At 35.1% G+C, this 14,918-nt stretch overlaps 1 protein-coding gene across 2 annotated transcripts in view; it reads right to left on the bottom strand.

Moving 5' to 3' along the window:
* The window catches only part of LOC145248178 (G2/mitotic-specific cyclin-B-like), a 67,360-nt gene extending 53,217 nt beyond the window's left edge, over positions 1-14,143 (bottom strand). Inside the window, exon 1 of one of the 2 annotated variants that reach the window (XM_080110025.1) lies at positions 13,909-14,143. The gene's annotated coding sequence lies outside the window, so the exon portion shown is untranslated. Of the gene's footprint in view, positions 1-13,208; positions 13,370-13,908 lie in introns of those variants that run through there. The other variant, XM_080110026.1, reaches the window with a different exon arrangement.
* Positions 14,144-14,918: the final 775 nt, after the last annotated feature.

Raw genomic sequence — 14,918 nt, 5'->3', positions numbered from 1 at the left:
CAGATATGGCGATTCCTTTAAGCATGAAAATCAATTATTGCTTATTTCCAGTTCAAGAGTCTAAGATGCTATAAATGCAAGAGAGTTATCTCAGAATTTCACGGGGATTCGCGTTCCGCTGATAAATTACGGAATTTGTCAAGACATGCAATAAATTGTGGAGACAAATATCTGGAAAACTCGACCAGTTTTCCAATTTACTTTCGTAGATGTGATTCGCACCAGTTTCTAATCCTGAATTTCTTAAGAGTGCTTGTGTAGAACAGGCATCTAGGAATTTCAGTACTTGTGGAGATTCAAGAAAATTGAGTAATATTTTCTACCACCATTTTTTTAATTTTACGAGGAGAAACGAGAGATATAAACCAAGAGGAGAGAGAGAGAAAGAAAGAAAAATGACGTAGAGAGAGAGGGGGGGAGAGAGAGGGGGGAGAGAGAGAGAAAGAAAGAAAAAGAACGTGGAGAGAGAGAGAGAGAGACAGAGAGAAATAAAGAAAAAGGACGTGGACGGGGAGACACACAGAGAAGACGGGGAGACAGACACACACACACACAGAGAAGACGGGGAGACAGACACACACACACACAGAGAAGACGGGGAGACAGACACACACACACACAGAGAAGACGGGGAGACAGACACACACACACACAGAGAAGACGGGGAGACAGACACACACACACACAGAGAAGACGGGGAGACAGACACACACACACACACAGAGAAGACGGGGAGACAGACACACACACACACACAGAGAAGACGGGGAGACAGACACACACACACACACAGAGAAGACGGGGAGACAGACACACACACACACACAGAGAAGACGGGGAGACAGACACACACACACACACAGAGAAGACGGGGAGACAGACACACACACACACAGAGAAGACGGGGAGACAGACACACACACACACAGAGAAGACGGGGAGACAGACACACACACACAGAGAAGACGGGGAGACAGACACACACAGAGAAGACGGGGAGACAGACACACACACACACAGAGAAGACGGGGAGACAGACACACACACACACAGAGAAGACGGGGAGACAGACACACACACACACAGAGAAGACGGGGAGACAGACACACACACACACAGAGAAGACGGGGAGACAGACACACACACACACAGAGAAGACGGGGAGACAGACACACACACACACAGAGAAGACGGGGAGACAGACACACACACACACAGAGAAGACGGGGAGACAGACACACACACACACAGAGAAGACGGGGAGACAGACACACACACACACAGAGAAGACGGGGAGACAGACACACACACACACAGAGAAGACGGGGAGACAGACACACACACACACAGAAGACGGGGAGACAGACACACACACACAGAGAAGACGGGGAGACAGACACACACACACAGAGAAGACGGGGAGACAGACACACACACACAGAGAAGACGGGGAGACAGACACACACACACACAGAGAAGACGGGGAGACAGACACACACACACACAGAGAAGACGGGGAGACAGACACACACACACACAGAGAAGACGGGGAGACAGACACACACACACACAGAGAAGACGGGGAGACAGACACACACACACACAGAGAAGACGGGGAGACAGACACACACACACACAGAGAAGACGGGGAGACAGACACACACACACACAGAGAAGACGGGGAGACAGACACACACACACAGAGAAGACGGGGAGACAGACACACACACACACAGAGAAGACGGGGAGACAGACACACACACACACAGAGAAGACGGGGAGACAGACACACACACACAGAGAAGACGGGGAGACAGACACACACACACAGAGAAGACGGGGAGACAGACACACACACACAGAGAAGACGGGGAGACAGACACACACACACAGAGAAGACGGGGAGACAGACACACACACAGAGAAGACGGGGAGACAGACACACACACAGAGAAGACGGGGAGACAGACACACACACAGAGAAGACGGGGAGACAGACACACACACAGAGAAGACGGGGAGACAGACACACACAGAGAAGACGGGGAGACAGACACACACAGAGAAGACGGGGAGACAGAGAGGAGGTACTTAAAATCGATGTAATTTTTAAAAATCAATATTTATAAGATTCTAGAAAAATGTATAAATGAAATGTCAAATTACTCTCAAACTTTTAATTTAAAATTGATTTTTTAACATTGATTTATTTTATGCTGGTGGCGTTTTGTCAGTGTGAATAATTCTTGTACTTTTGTTTAGCCACAGCTAACGGATTCTCTAATGATTCCACTTTTAACGGCTACAAGTTATATTGAAATAAATTTGTATACAACTTTACATAAAGTTGACACATGGGGTGACTTTTTTTATTTCTTTTTTAAGATCTATTTTCACGGACCAAGCATAACTATTCGGTAAGGGACCGCCGTTCCTGATAACTAACGTAAAGTTGTATACAAGTTTATTTCAGTTTAATGCTTATAACCCCTCTGAAATAGAACCATTAAAACAACAAAAAATGTTAGCATTATTGCAGAACATAAGATTGATTCGAACCGTGCAAAAATTGTCAGTTTAACAAGCCGAGCATGCAAGGTTCTTCACGAGTAAAAAAATTACTTTCACCATGACTAATGTTTGTGCAAAATTTAAAATCCAAGGCGTGGTTATTGAGAAAAGATCGAATAAACGAACGGGAGTAAATTACTTGGGTGTTAATCACACAACATTTTAACCGATATAACCTCCGACCTTCTTCAGGTGTATCTGGTCAACCTCGAGAATCTGTACGGAATTTTTAGCGAAACCTTTTATTCAATCCCGGATGATCCCGTTCCGTCAGCCATGACTGGGTAGAAGTCATAAACAACTCACAATTGTAGTTTTAGTGTCGCTCGCACTGAGGATTGAACTCTTCTGGAAGTTGACGGTCCAATCCTTAGTGCGGGCAACACTAAAAAATACAATTGAGAATTATTTATACTTTTACCCAATACAAAGCTGATGGTTCGGGAGCATGTTACTCCTTCCTAATGGGTTCCGTTCGAAATTCCGGAAACACCCGAGTTCGACAGAAAACACCTGAAGACCAGATGTTACATCGACCGAAACGTGAAAATAACATTCAAGATGAGAAGAATAGTTTGAAAAAAAATACAAATACGAATTCACTTTTTATGATGGGATTTTTATCAGAATTTGAATGATTGTGGTGGGCTTTTGTCACTTGGTTTCTATCTTGTTTTTTTATAAGATGGCTTGATTAGATTTAGTGGTGCTTGTTCTGACCCCCCCCCCTTACGAAAAATAAATAAAAACCTATATGATGTACGTAACTGACGAAACGAAATATCGTATGCCGAAAATCACGAAAATTGATCAAGTAATTTTATTTTTATAAAAAAAACTTAAATAATCTGAGTTTTACCAATGCCTACATCCCTCCTTAATAGTTTTCTAAAATCGACAGTTTGAATTATTTGGAGTTATCTCCCTTGTTTATTCGGCCTGATTTCAAGATGGAGTCGTGAGATCGTCGCTTGTAGTTTAGCCATAAAATCTGATTTCCTTATTTAAAAATTAAACTATTTTATCAATTTGCGCGATTTTTGGTGTTCGATATTTTTTCCATAACATACGTACAAGCACCGATTTAGCCTCATCTTAAACGTTAAAAATGTCTTTTCTAAAAGAGATTGAAGACCAAAATTCGTGCTCGTGCAGAATAATCAGAAATTTTGGTGCTTGTTAAGATAGAGTCGATAGATCAATTTTTCAAAATATATCCTTTTAAGCAACAACAATCATGTACTTAATTGTTACGTCGAAAATAGTAATATATCTAAAAATTACGAAAATGCATAGAGTAGAACATCGACTAGTTAAAAAAGTCTATCGTAATAAAGCTAAAATATTGCTCGCCATTAATAAGTAATCTAAAATTTGTGTTCAGACGTACGTCTCCTGTGAGTGAACTCTTCATCGTCTACTTTATAACGTCTAAGAAAAAAGACAATTTTACCCAATTTTCCGTAACTATAATGTGAGATATTATCTCACCTCAGTTTTGCCCTTGGCAGAATGAAAGAAAGCAACCAGAAATCACAAGAGATCCAAATTGCAAAAGATGTGCCATCTTTAGCTTTCTGTCGAAACAGAGCTGGTAACACCCGTAAGGGTAGTAGTTAATGGTTTATCTTCGCGTTCGAAAAAAAGTTGCAACGTGTTGAGTTAAATGATACGTTCCAAGGAAGGATGCTGCGAGTCCGGTAGTCATCATGAAGTTCACTGTGAATAACCGCCCGAATGGTGGACAAAGGGCAGGCCAAAATGTAGACCTTAATTTCGCCTCGGAGAGACATTATATAAGTAATGAAGAAAGTCAATCAATCGTAGAACACAACAATGTGCGATGAATATAATATTTCGTCCAACACAAAAGCATTGGTGTTTGCGAATGATAACATTTCGACCCACATTAGGACATTAATGCGTTCCAATGAGACAAAGGGGGGTTGAGGCTACATGCCTCGAGCGAGTTATACGTCTATTGGACCTGTTGTCTTTATGAAAACTGGCGCCACCTGAAATCTAAAATAGCGCCAAGAATATGCCTCGGCAGTTAATAACAATCAAACTGATTGGCCCAAACAAATCGTGGGCGGTCAAACCGACCAATGAAGAGCCTGCTTATTTTTGCAGAATTTCTCACAAATAACTTTTTACTCTATGAATTTTCGTAATATTTGGATATATATTACTATTTTCAACACGACAAATAAGTACGTAGTATTGTACTTGCTTAAAACGGCATTAAAAAAATCGATCTGTCAGTTATCTTAACAAGCACCGAAATTTTCTCTGCTTAAAAAAATTCCAATCTTCCACCAAACGTAGCTAACAGCGAGCAGACCTTTTTTTGTTTTTTTTATTTTCCGCAAAAAATAGTTTTATTTTAGAAGGGAGATAGAAAGACTGCAAATAGAGAACAGAGACTAATAAATTGAATTTAGGCATATTTACGGAATATGACGTTCGGGCATATTTACCGTTCCAAATGACTTCCACTTTTGAAATTCGTCAGAAGAAAACGGTTGCTTAATTTGAAGACTCCGCTGCCGAATTTTTTTTTTCAGCAATGTTATCTGATGGGCTCGTATTTATTTTGCAGTTTAATTATATTTGTATAAACACATTTTATTTTTAAGTTTATTTCATTTATTATATGTGAAAAATTCATTTTTGAACCATGTTAAGCAAACATTCATCTTTTCTATTCGTTTAATTAAAAATTTTTCTTTCTCATCTACTTTAATGTATATTAAAAATATTTTACTTTCCGTATTATTTCCATAAATATCTGTTGTAAACAGACATTTCTAGGAAAGCAATCAGTTTCCAGATATTTTTATGTGCTGACCTACATTTTCGTTGAGGTTAAATAACATTGTTTACTTCCAACCAGTTTCCAAACCGGAAGTCGCCTGGATCTGTAAATATGCAAGATCGCCCAGAATATTACAAGACAAAAAAAAAAAAAAAAATGTAATTCGTATTATTTAGAGCCATCGGACTACTGTTCTCATATCAAGCGTGATTTTTACAACGTTTCGGTCGATGTAACCTCCGACCTTCAGGTGTATCTTGAACTCTGGAATGTTTCTGTCGAACTTCGGAATTTGGACGGAATTTCAAGCGGAACTCTTTATTTACTTCACGGGAGTAGCATGCTCTTGTTCCGTCAGCCCACGCTGAGGATGGAACCTTCAACCTCAGTGTGAGTGACCGAAAAATACAATTGCGAATTACTTAGGACCTCTATCCAGTCATGGCTGACGAAACAAGAGCATACTAGCCCCCCATGATGTAAATAAAGGGTTCCGCTCGAAATTCCGTAGTTCGAAAGAAACATTACCGAGTTCGACAAGATACACCTGAATAAGGTCGGAGGTTACATCAACTGAAACGTGAAAAATCACACTCAAGATGAGAACAGTTGTCGATGAATCCAAATAATATGAGTAACCAATCCTCATCTCAAAAATTCAGAAACGTAGGAAGTGATGTTGGCCAAATACAACGCGGGTTATGTTTCAAATTGTTTGCATATCTCAAGTTGAAAATTTAAATTCCACTTATATTAAAATTAATAAAAACCGTATAGTGTACAAACAGTTGAGGAAACGAAAATATTCACAAAAATCACGTAAATTGATTCAGTAGTTTTATTAAAAACAAAAATCGAATTTTATGAGTACTCGAGAAGCGACAGTCTTGCCCATCATTCCGAAAAAAAAAAAAAAAAAAAAAAAAAAAGTCAATTTAAACTTGCGAAATATATGTTAATGCCTTATTAATCCCATTATTCATTTGAAAAAGATTTTCGGTACTACTATCGTCGGTTTATCGCCGAAAATGGAGACGCCATTTTGGGGGGGGGCACCTCTCGTCAGAATCAGAGGGAGAAATCAGTATTTTAAACTATGACCTAAGCATAGAAAAAAAAAAAAAAAAAGAAAAGATAATGATTACTTCTGGAAAGAACTAATTACTACGTAGTATAAACACCCTACCCCAACCTCCCCATGTTAAGAACGGTTTTCGAGGTTGAGGGGTGTTTATTCCGAAAGCTGTTAACATGGGGATGTTGGGGGTGTTTATACTACTCTCCTTTCCAGAAGTAATCATTATATTGTTTAATTTTTTTGTTATTTCATGCTTCGTCATAGTTTAAAATACTGATTTCTCCCCGATTTTGACGATAGGTGCCCGAAAAAAAAAAAAAAAAAAAGCGTCTCCATTTTCAGCGATAAACTGTAGTAGTACCGAAAATCCTTTATTATATTAATAAAAATAAAATTTATCAATTTACGTAATTTTCGGAATATGATATCTTCGTTTCGTCATGGGTACATGCATTATGTATATTTTTTTCCATATATATATACATATATATATATATATATATATATATATATATATATATCTCGAGGAATTTTAGACAAGAACCAAATTCGGAAATCTTAAATTCTTGGATACCTCATCTATACAAAGGATTTTATTTATTTATTTATTTATTACAAAAAAAAAAAAAAAAAAAAAAAAGAAAAAAAAATTTAACCAAGTCCAAATCCAGGTTGGTAATATGAAGAAAACACGCCTTTTATTAACCTAAACATGAAATAAAAATTAGTCCAGATAAATCTTAAAAAAACAAAAAAACAGATTTATTAATAAAAATTAGCAGAATGATCTTCCTTTTTAAACGTGGAAAGGAGTTTTTTTTTTTTTTTTTTTTAATTTTATTTCGATATTAGTGGATCTTATAGACAAACGAAAAAGACGTCGGCCGAAAAAGAACTTCGACGATTAGGTGTGGGGTTTTTTTTGGGGGGGACTGGAGAGAGGAAGGGATGCCACCCGGACTTATGTTTACATATTTTTTTTTTTTTTTTTTTTACTATAATTTTAGCTTATGCTTTATTTCGGTCGCCATTTCGGTTTTCATGTTTTAATAAGCCACATAAACATTGGAATACATTTTAGTTTCCACATGTCAAAAATATACAGGTTGGCAAAAAATTTGGTTCAACTTATACGGATCGCGTTATCGTGGGCATATTCTGGGCAGGTATATAAACTACCGAAAGGTGCTGGAACGCTTGACCAATAAAATCACAATTAGGTATTTCCTTAATTTTTTTCTGTTTTTTTTTTTCTGTTTTTTTTTTTTTTTTTTTTTTTTTTACAGCATCTTTTGTTTATTACATTGTTAGGTGAAAAAATAGTTCAAAAGCCCCCTTTCTTATGTTAAGAACGGCTTTCTATAAAATTTTAGCCCGGTGCGTAAGTACCTTTTTTCGTTGAAATTACCGTAGCGTCTTAAACATAGACCATCGTTTTCAGTAAAAGAAAAAGTAACCTGGCCGGAATATGCCGACGATAATGCAGTTCGTAATTTGCATAAGTACTAATTTACTAAAATACTACCTGGTACTAGTGGATATTATGGACTGGATTTCTGTAAATGTTCGCTCGAGTTTGCCCGGCACCTGAAGTAAACTGCCGGGATATATGGAGCGCTACCAATCAAATCTTAAACTGCTAGGAAACAGAAAACATTCATCAGATACGAATTACACTTTAGACAAATGGAAAAGCAATAAAATATAACAATCTACCATAAGTTTAATGAATATTATTTTACTTTGTGTAAATAGAAACTTAGGATTTGTATTACTGTACACACAGATTCGAAAAAGTTGTCAAAAAACGAATATATAACAAATAAATGTTATCAAAGGCAAGATAAGTTACTTTTCTACCAAACTGGATATATTTTTCGTGTTTTTATTCAATGTAACATGTTTATTCAGCTCGAAAACCATACAGTGTTTACCGATGTATTGGAACATTCAAGATGGCGTCTTATTCTCTCTTTAACACGGTAAGTGTGGGAAAAGATGTTATAAATCAAAAACCGGATAAAATACTGTTAAAAACTCGCTCAATATATGTTACCGTGACATCGGCAGGTTTTTAATAGTATTTTGTCTAGTTTTTTATTTATAACACCTTTTTCCATACTTACGGTGTTAAAGAGGGTGTGAGACGCCATCTTGAATTTTCCAATACATCGGTAAACACTGTATGTTTTTCGAGCTGAATAAATGTTACATTATTATTATTTTTCGCGTGATTAAACATTACTTTTGGGGGGAAAGGGTTAGGGTTAGTTCCTCCAACCAGTAACGGTTGGTTACGAGCCCATCCCACAATCTTTTCAAATCTGTTTTTGTGGCCAGGTTTTGCACTTGCACCTTATCTCAGATGCTGTTAATAAATCTCTACGACTTACTTCGGCGTCTGTATGAATTTGTCCAGCATAGTTAGATTAATTGCCGCGTGCTGTTCCATGATTTAAAATTAATAACTAAGGGGTTTTTGGTGCAAGTCTAAATGGGCCACAAGTAATATTTGTTACTATAAGAATCTGAAAAAAATCTTTATAATGTACGTACTTGTCACTGCATGAAAATATCATATTCCAAAAATTACGTAAATCGATCAAGTAGTTTTTTTTATTTAAGAAAATCAAATATTATCGGACGTATTATGGAAGTTTCGCCATTCCGCCATCTTGTTTGAGAGATAACGCCACTAACGGCACCTAGCGGATATATAGCTCAACAAGGGCAGAACATGCAGACCATCGAATATTTTATCAATCAAAAAGGGTTTTCAACATTTACGAAAAAAAAACAAAAAAAAAAAAACTAGAAATATTCGATGGTCTGCCCTCCACATTCTCTTTATTAAAAGAAGTCAATTTATTTATTTGTTTGTTATCCCTAAAAATCGTAAAATTTGTTTTTCCTTAAAAAAAAAAACAAAAAAAAAAAACTACTTGATTGATAAAATATTCGATGGTCTGCATGTTCTGCCCTTGTTGAGCTATATATCCGCTAGGTGTCGTTAGTGGCGTTATCTCTCAAACAAGATGGCGGAATGGCGAAACTTCCATAATACGTCCGATAATATTTGATTTTCTTAAATAAAAAAAAAACTACTTGATCGATTTTTGGAATATGACATTTTCATGCAGTGACAAGTATGTACATTATAAAGATTTTTTTTCAGATTCTTATAGTAACAAATATTACTTGTGGCCCATTTATAGACTTGCACCGGGTTTTGTTTGTTTTCCTTTTCTTCGAGTTTATCAAAAACCGCCTGCTCGGCTTATAAGCTAATTGCGTTTATTGTCGCATTCTGATTGGCCGATCAACTTGAACAGCGCTCGGCATATTTCTTTGCGTAAGTTTCCGGTCCACAATATGCACTAATACCAAATATTTTAATTTTGATACCTAGAACAAGAATTATGCTAAGAAACGTTTGCCAGTTTTTAATTTTGATACAACTCATTAAAAAAATAGTTTTCAAGGAACCTAGTTTCTATTCCATTTTTTTTTTTTTTTAAATATGTCGCTGAACTAGAAATAAGCCGAAATAACTAGAAATATTCAATTTAAGTGTTAAAATGTTTGGTACTAGTGCAGTCATTGATCCGTGCTGAAATAACATTTAGAAAACCATTCTTAACATTGGATTGGTTGGCTGGTTTTTGTTTTACGGCATATCAACCTTTTTCAGGTTATTTAATGCCGAATCTAGTTATTTTGAGGAACGATTTTTAATGGAGTATATTTTTTTTAAAGTCAGATTCTATTTAACCAATAGTTGGGACCCTAACAGGTACTACCACTCCGGGTCAGAGTGGACCTGGGAGCAATGCAATTAAAGGGTGGCTCCACACTCCCTAAGGCCCGCAAAGTGGAGCCTCACCATCGGATATAGTTTTAGGTCATATCCAGGACCCTTAACATTGGAAGGGGAAGGTATTTTGTACCTATTCGGTAATTACAATTTAATAAAAAACAAATATCAAAATTTGAAATCAACTTGAAAATATTATTTAAAAATAGCATGGATCAGTAAATGCACTAGTACCAAATGTTTTTCTAATGAATACGTAATACTAAATCGAGTTTAACGCCAAAACGTTCATCGTTAAAACAATATTAGTTAATACATGTCGTCTTTCTAATAAAACTATCAGATCTGAAAACTTAACATCGACAAAGATTTTTTTTTTGGAATTGCATCCGCAATATTTTTTTTACTTTCTTCCATGTTTTATAGCAATCATTTCCGTTTAATGTCCGCCACTAATGGACATTTTGGCAGTACATTGCCATCTCCCCATAAAAATTACAATAAAAATTAAAAAAATGATATCATGATCAACAAACGAACAGGTGCATTAAATGTTCTAAATCTGAACAAAATTTCTCTAGAAAGTCAAGTCGATGATTAAAGGTTATATTGGTATCCGCGAAACCAAGCGTGGAATATGTGCAATTGATTATAGACTTGAACAAATTTGAACAGACGAGTTGCAGCTTTTAACTGGCAATTACTTGTTCATTCCAGCCCTCCATCCACCAGGGGTGAAGATGCAGATACGTCATCCTGGCTCTCGTGGTCAGTTCTTTAGTAGAGTTACTGTGTATCAGAATTTGTAGGGATTTGACACCCCTAACACGATACTGCGAATAAAATATAAAAAAAAACTCGTAATTTCTCTTTTAAAAGTGGGTTTATTTTCTTCATGGATTATACTTCCAAAATAAACTATTAAAGTTTTTTTTAAAAGTAATAGAAATATTTTTTCATTTTTTAAAAAGCAGTAATGAAATTAATTTAAGTTTACGAGTTCAGTATTTTTCAATTTTTAAAATTTAAAAATCTATCAAAATTTTTCTATTGATTCTATTTTTACGATATTTTCAAGGTCAATGTGAAATTTTATGCTCTTTTCAATAAACCGAATATAATATTTTAGACAAACGTTTTTTTTTAATTCACCCCCCCCCCATTTTCAAATGTCTATTAAAAAGTAAATAATTTACTCAAAGTTTTATATATCACAAATTGAAGATAAAAGATCAATAAATAATATATTCAAATTTAAAACAAAAAAAGTAGTGTTTTAGAAATTTACCTGTAAAGTCCGAAGTTTAAAACCTTTTTTTAAAAGAAAAAGAAAGAAAAAAGAAAAACACTTTTTTTTTTAATGAAACCTCGGCCCTTTAATTGAAAAAAAAATAGGGCTTGAATTACATTTTTCGAGGAGTTATAAGCTTGGAAAGACAATATTTTTCACGAAATTTCTGACACACCTAGAGTTACTCCTGTTTGGAATGAACTAAGTTTCCACACCGTTAATGCCTCTTCAGTTATTGCCTTTAAGTCTTGCCTCGCAAGAGAATGGAAGAATCACCAAGACCTATACTACTACCAATTTTTCTACTGAGCCAGTGATTATACTCCCACCCCCATTTTTTTTTGTCGTGAACATACAACTAATACCATTTGATACTCTTCGATGGAGGATGGTTAAACCTTGTCGAGTAACCAATGACTTTTAAAATAATACTTAAGACAATGTCAGTTTTGGAATTTTAACATTACACGAAAATCATTTGCCTTTCAAAACAATTAAACCAAACTTGCAAATTAGACAATTATTTTCGTTTTAAATACACAGAATTTACAGACCAAATTTAAAAAGAAAAAAAAATCGATACTTATGGAGAATACGGACCGTGCTGAAATAACGTTATTTGAAACCCGTTTAACACAAGAGGGCGTTTTGTAATATTCCATAATTTCACATTTTAATAAGCCAAATATACTGTACAAAATAAATTAACTTGGAAATCCTATCCTATCGTATTTCTGCAGGAGTACGAAAATACTGGAACAGAACGTAGAATATCCTGGATATTGAAAAGTTGTGAAATAAACATTTAAAGACTTACGAAAAAAAAAAAACATCGTGAAAACGGATTATGGTTAATAAGATTGAGAAACCAATTTGTACTTGTGCACTTTTGCCACCGTACTGAAATAACGTTATTTTGAAAGCCATTATTAACATGGGGAGGGTCTTTTGTAACTATTCTATGCTGCCACTTAATTTAATAAGAATAAAAGATATCGTGAAGCTTGAATTTAACGTTAAAAAAAACTATTGAAAAATAGCACGGTGGCAAAAGGGCACAAGCACCACCCATTTTTACATAGAGAAAGGGGGGGGATAGCTTTCTGAATTTTCACCTGATGAAAAATGAACAAAGTATCATCAAAACTGATTTTTCTTTTCTTAAAAAAAATATCTAAAAATATCACCGTTCGTTTTCTGCATAAGTAACGAAAATCATTTAGATTTAAAATACATGCAATCTATAAACCAAAATTCATTTTAAAATGAATAAACGGCCAATGTGGTCTGATGGTCCCACTGAAAACTTGCCCGCAAAGGGTGTTTATTCCGAAAGCCGTTCTTAACATGGGGAGGTTGGGGATAATACCCTAAAAAGCAACACTTTGCAGATAAGTCTTCGGTGGGACAACCAGACTGCATTGACCGAATATATATATTCATTCGTCTATTTTTTTTTTTTCATACGAATAATGAGGTACGTAATAAAAACTTATTTGATACCGTTCTAAATGCAAAAATATATAAATACAAAATAAAAATAAAATATCTAACTGAAAACATCAATGATTCTATAAAATTTACGAGAGAGGAAAAAAAAAAACAAAAAAAAACGATGTGTATGTAGAATACGGACCGCACTGAAACAACTTTTTAGAAGTCCATTCTTAACGAGGAGAGTGCGTCTTATAAATATTCCATACGTTCACCTCAGAGTTTAAACAAAATGGGTGCTTATTCAGGTTGGTACTTATGGCGGAAATTAAAAGTTAATAAAATACAGAAAAATCTGTATGATGTACAGTCATGGAACGAAAACGAAATGTAAAAAAACACTTAAATAGTATTTCTTTTATTATTCAAGAAAAGATTTTACGACTAAGCGAATCGTGTTTTCGTCGTCCGATGCAATAATTAAGGGGGAGACAACTCAAATCGAAGTGTCGTGGTAAAAAAATAGTCAGCCTTACGTTCAATACAGTTTAGTAGCAAAATCGCTAAAAAATCGTAAATTTTGATTTTATCAAGCAAAAACAAAACAAAAAAAAACTTGATTTACATAGTTTAATGGAATATATTTTCATATTTCTGTAACGAGTACGTATATCATACAAAATTTTATGTATTTTCTTTTGCTTTAATTGCCGTCATAAATGCCAATTTGAATAAGCGCCAAAAAAAAAAAAAAAAAAAAAAAAAAAAAAAAAAAAAACCGTAAAAAATGAATTTGACTTGAAAATCCCATAAAAAATAAACAAACATAAAACAGCACTCTCCGTATTCTGCAGAAGTAAAAATAATTTAAAAAAAAAACTAAAAAATCATTCCTACATTACCTTTCATAATTTAATTTCACACTTCTTAATTCAATATCAGTCAATATGACTCAACAACTGTCCAAAATTCAAGTAATTCAATTTTTGACAAAACAGCCATATTGACAATTTAGTTGATTATGAAATAAATCTTGTAAATGATGAAAATTAAGAGGGGGGGGCTTCAGAAACTCAAATTTCTTTATGCATACTATCGATCGACGTGATATAATTAAACCGCAGTTAAGTTTCAGGACTAAACCAATAAATAATAGGGTACAACAGTAAACCGTTCAATATGATTTTAGTTAAAGTAGACTCTTCCGACATGTTTTATTTCATTTATTTACTGTCGAAATAATTATTACAAACTTAAAAAAAAATTTTTTTTAATAATAATAGACAAATCATGAAGCGCTACATGGAACCAAGAACATAGAAGCTGCATGACTATAAGTTCTCTAATCCCACCATTACCACATCACTGCCTCACTCCTCCCCGAAAAAGAAAGAGCGAGACTGATTAGCCAAGTAGTCAAGGAGGAAGGAAAGCCAGAGGAGTGAGCACTGACAAGAACTCCACTGTATAAGTGCGAGGAGGACTGGGTCCTTGGGGAGGCTTATTGCCACTAAAATTTCAGTAAAGGCCAATGGCGGTTGCCAACGAGAAATCAATGAGAAACAGCTGTTGCGATAATGCAAATTTATTTGCAAATGTTATCGAAAGAGGTGGAGAGTACTGAAAAATCTGGGGAGACTTGTTATCACTCAGCTTCCAGGGAACACCACAGGCTATATCTAATGAGATCTTTGATGACCTGTGTGAAAGCTCCTTGTGAGCCGACAATAATAATAATAATAATAATAATAATAATAAGCAGCTATGGCAAAGGTTAAGATTAGCGTTGGATACAGAAAGAATTGTGTATAGAAGATAAAAAATGGCTTTGTTTATAAAGATTATGACATGATGCACATTTTGGAGTTAAAATCTAGTCAGTATTAGGCATGCAATCTGAAAACAAAAAACA

This window comes from Euprymna scolopes, chromosome 26, assembly GCF_053919585.1.
Source record: "Euprymna scolopes isolate OS-2025 chromosome 26, ASM5391958v1, whole genome shotgun sequence".
Lineage (NCBI taxonomy): Eukaryota > Metazoa > Mollusca > Cephalopoda > Sepiida > Sepiolidae > Euprymna > Euprymna scolopes.
The sequence above is the reverse complement of the archived record's forward strand: the minus strand, read 5'-3'. Positions and strand labels throughout refer to the sequence as shown.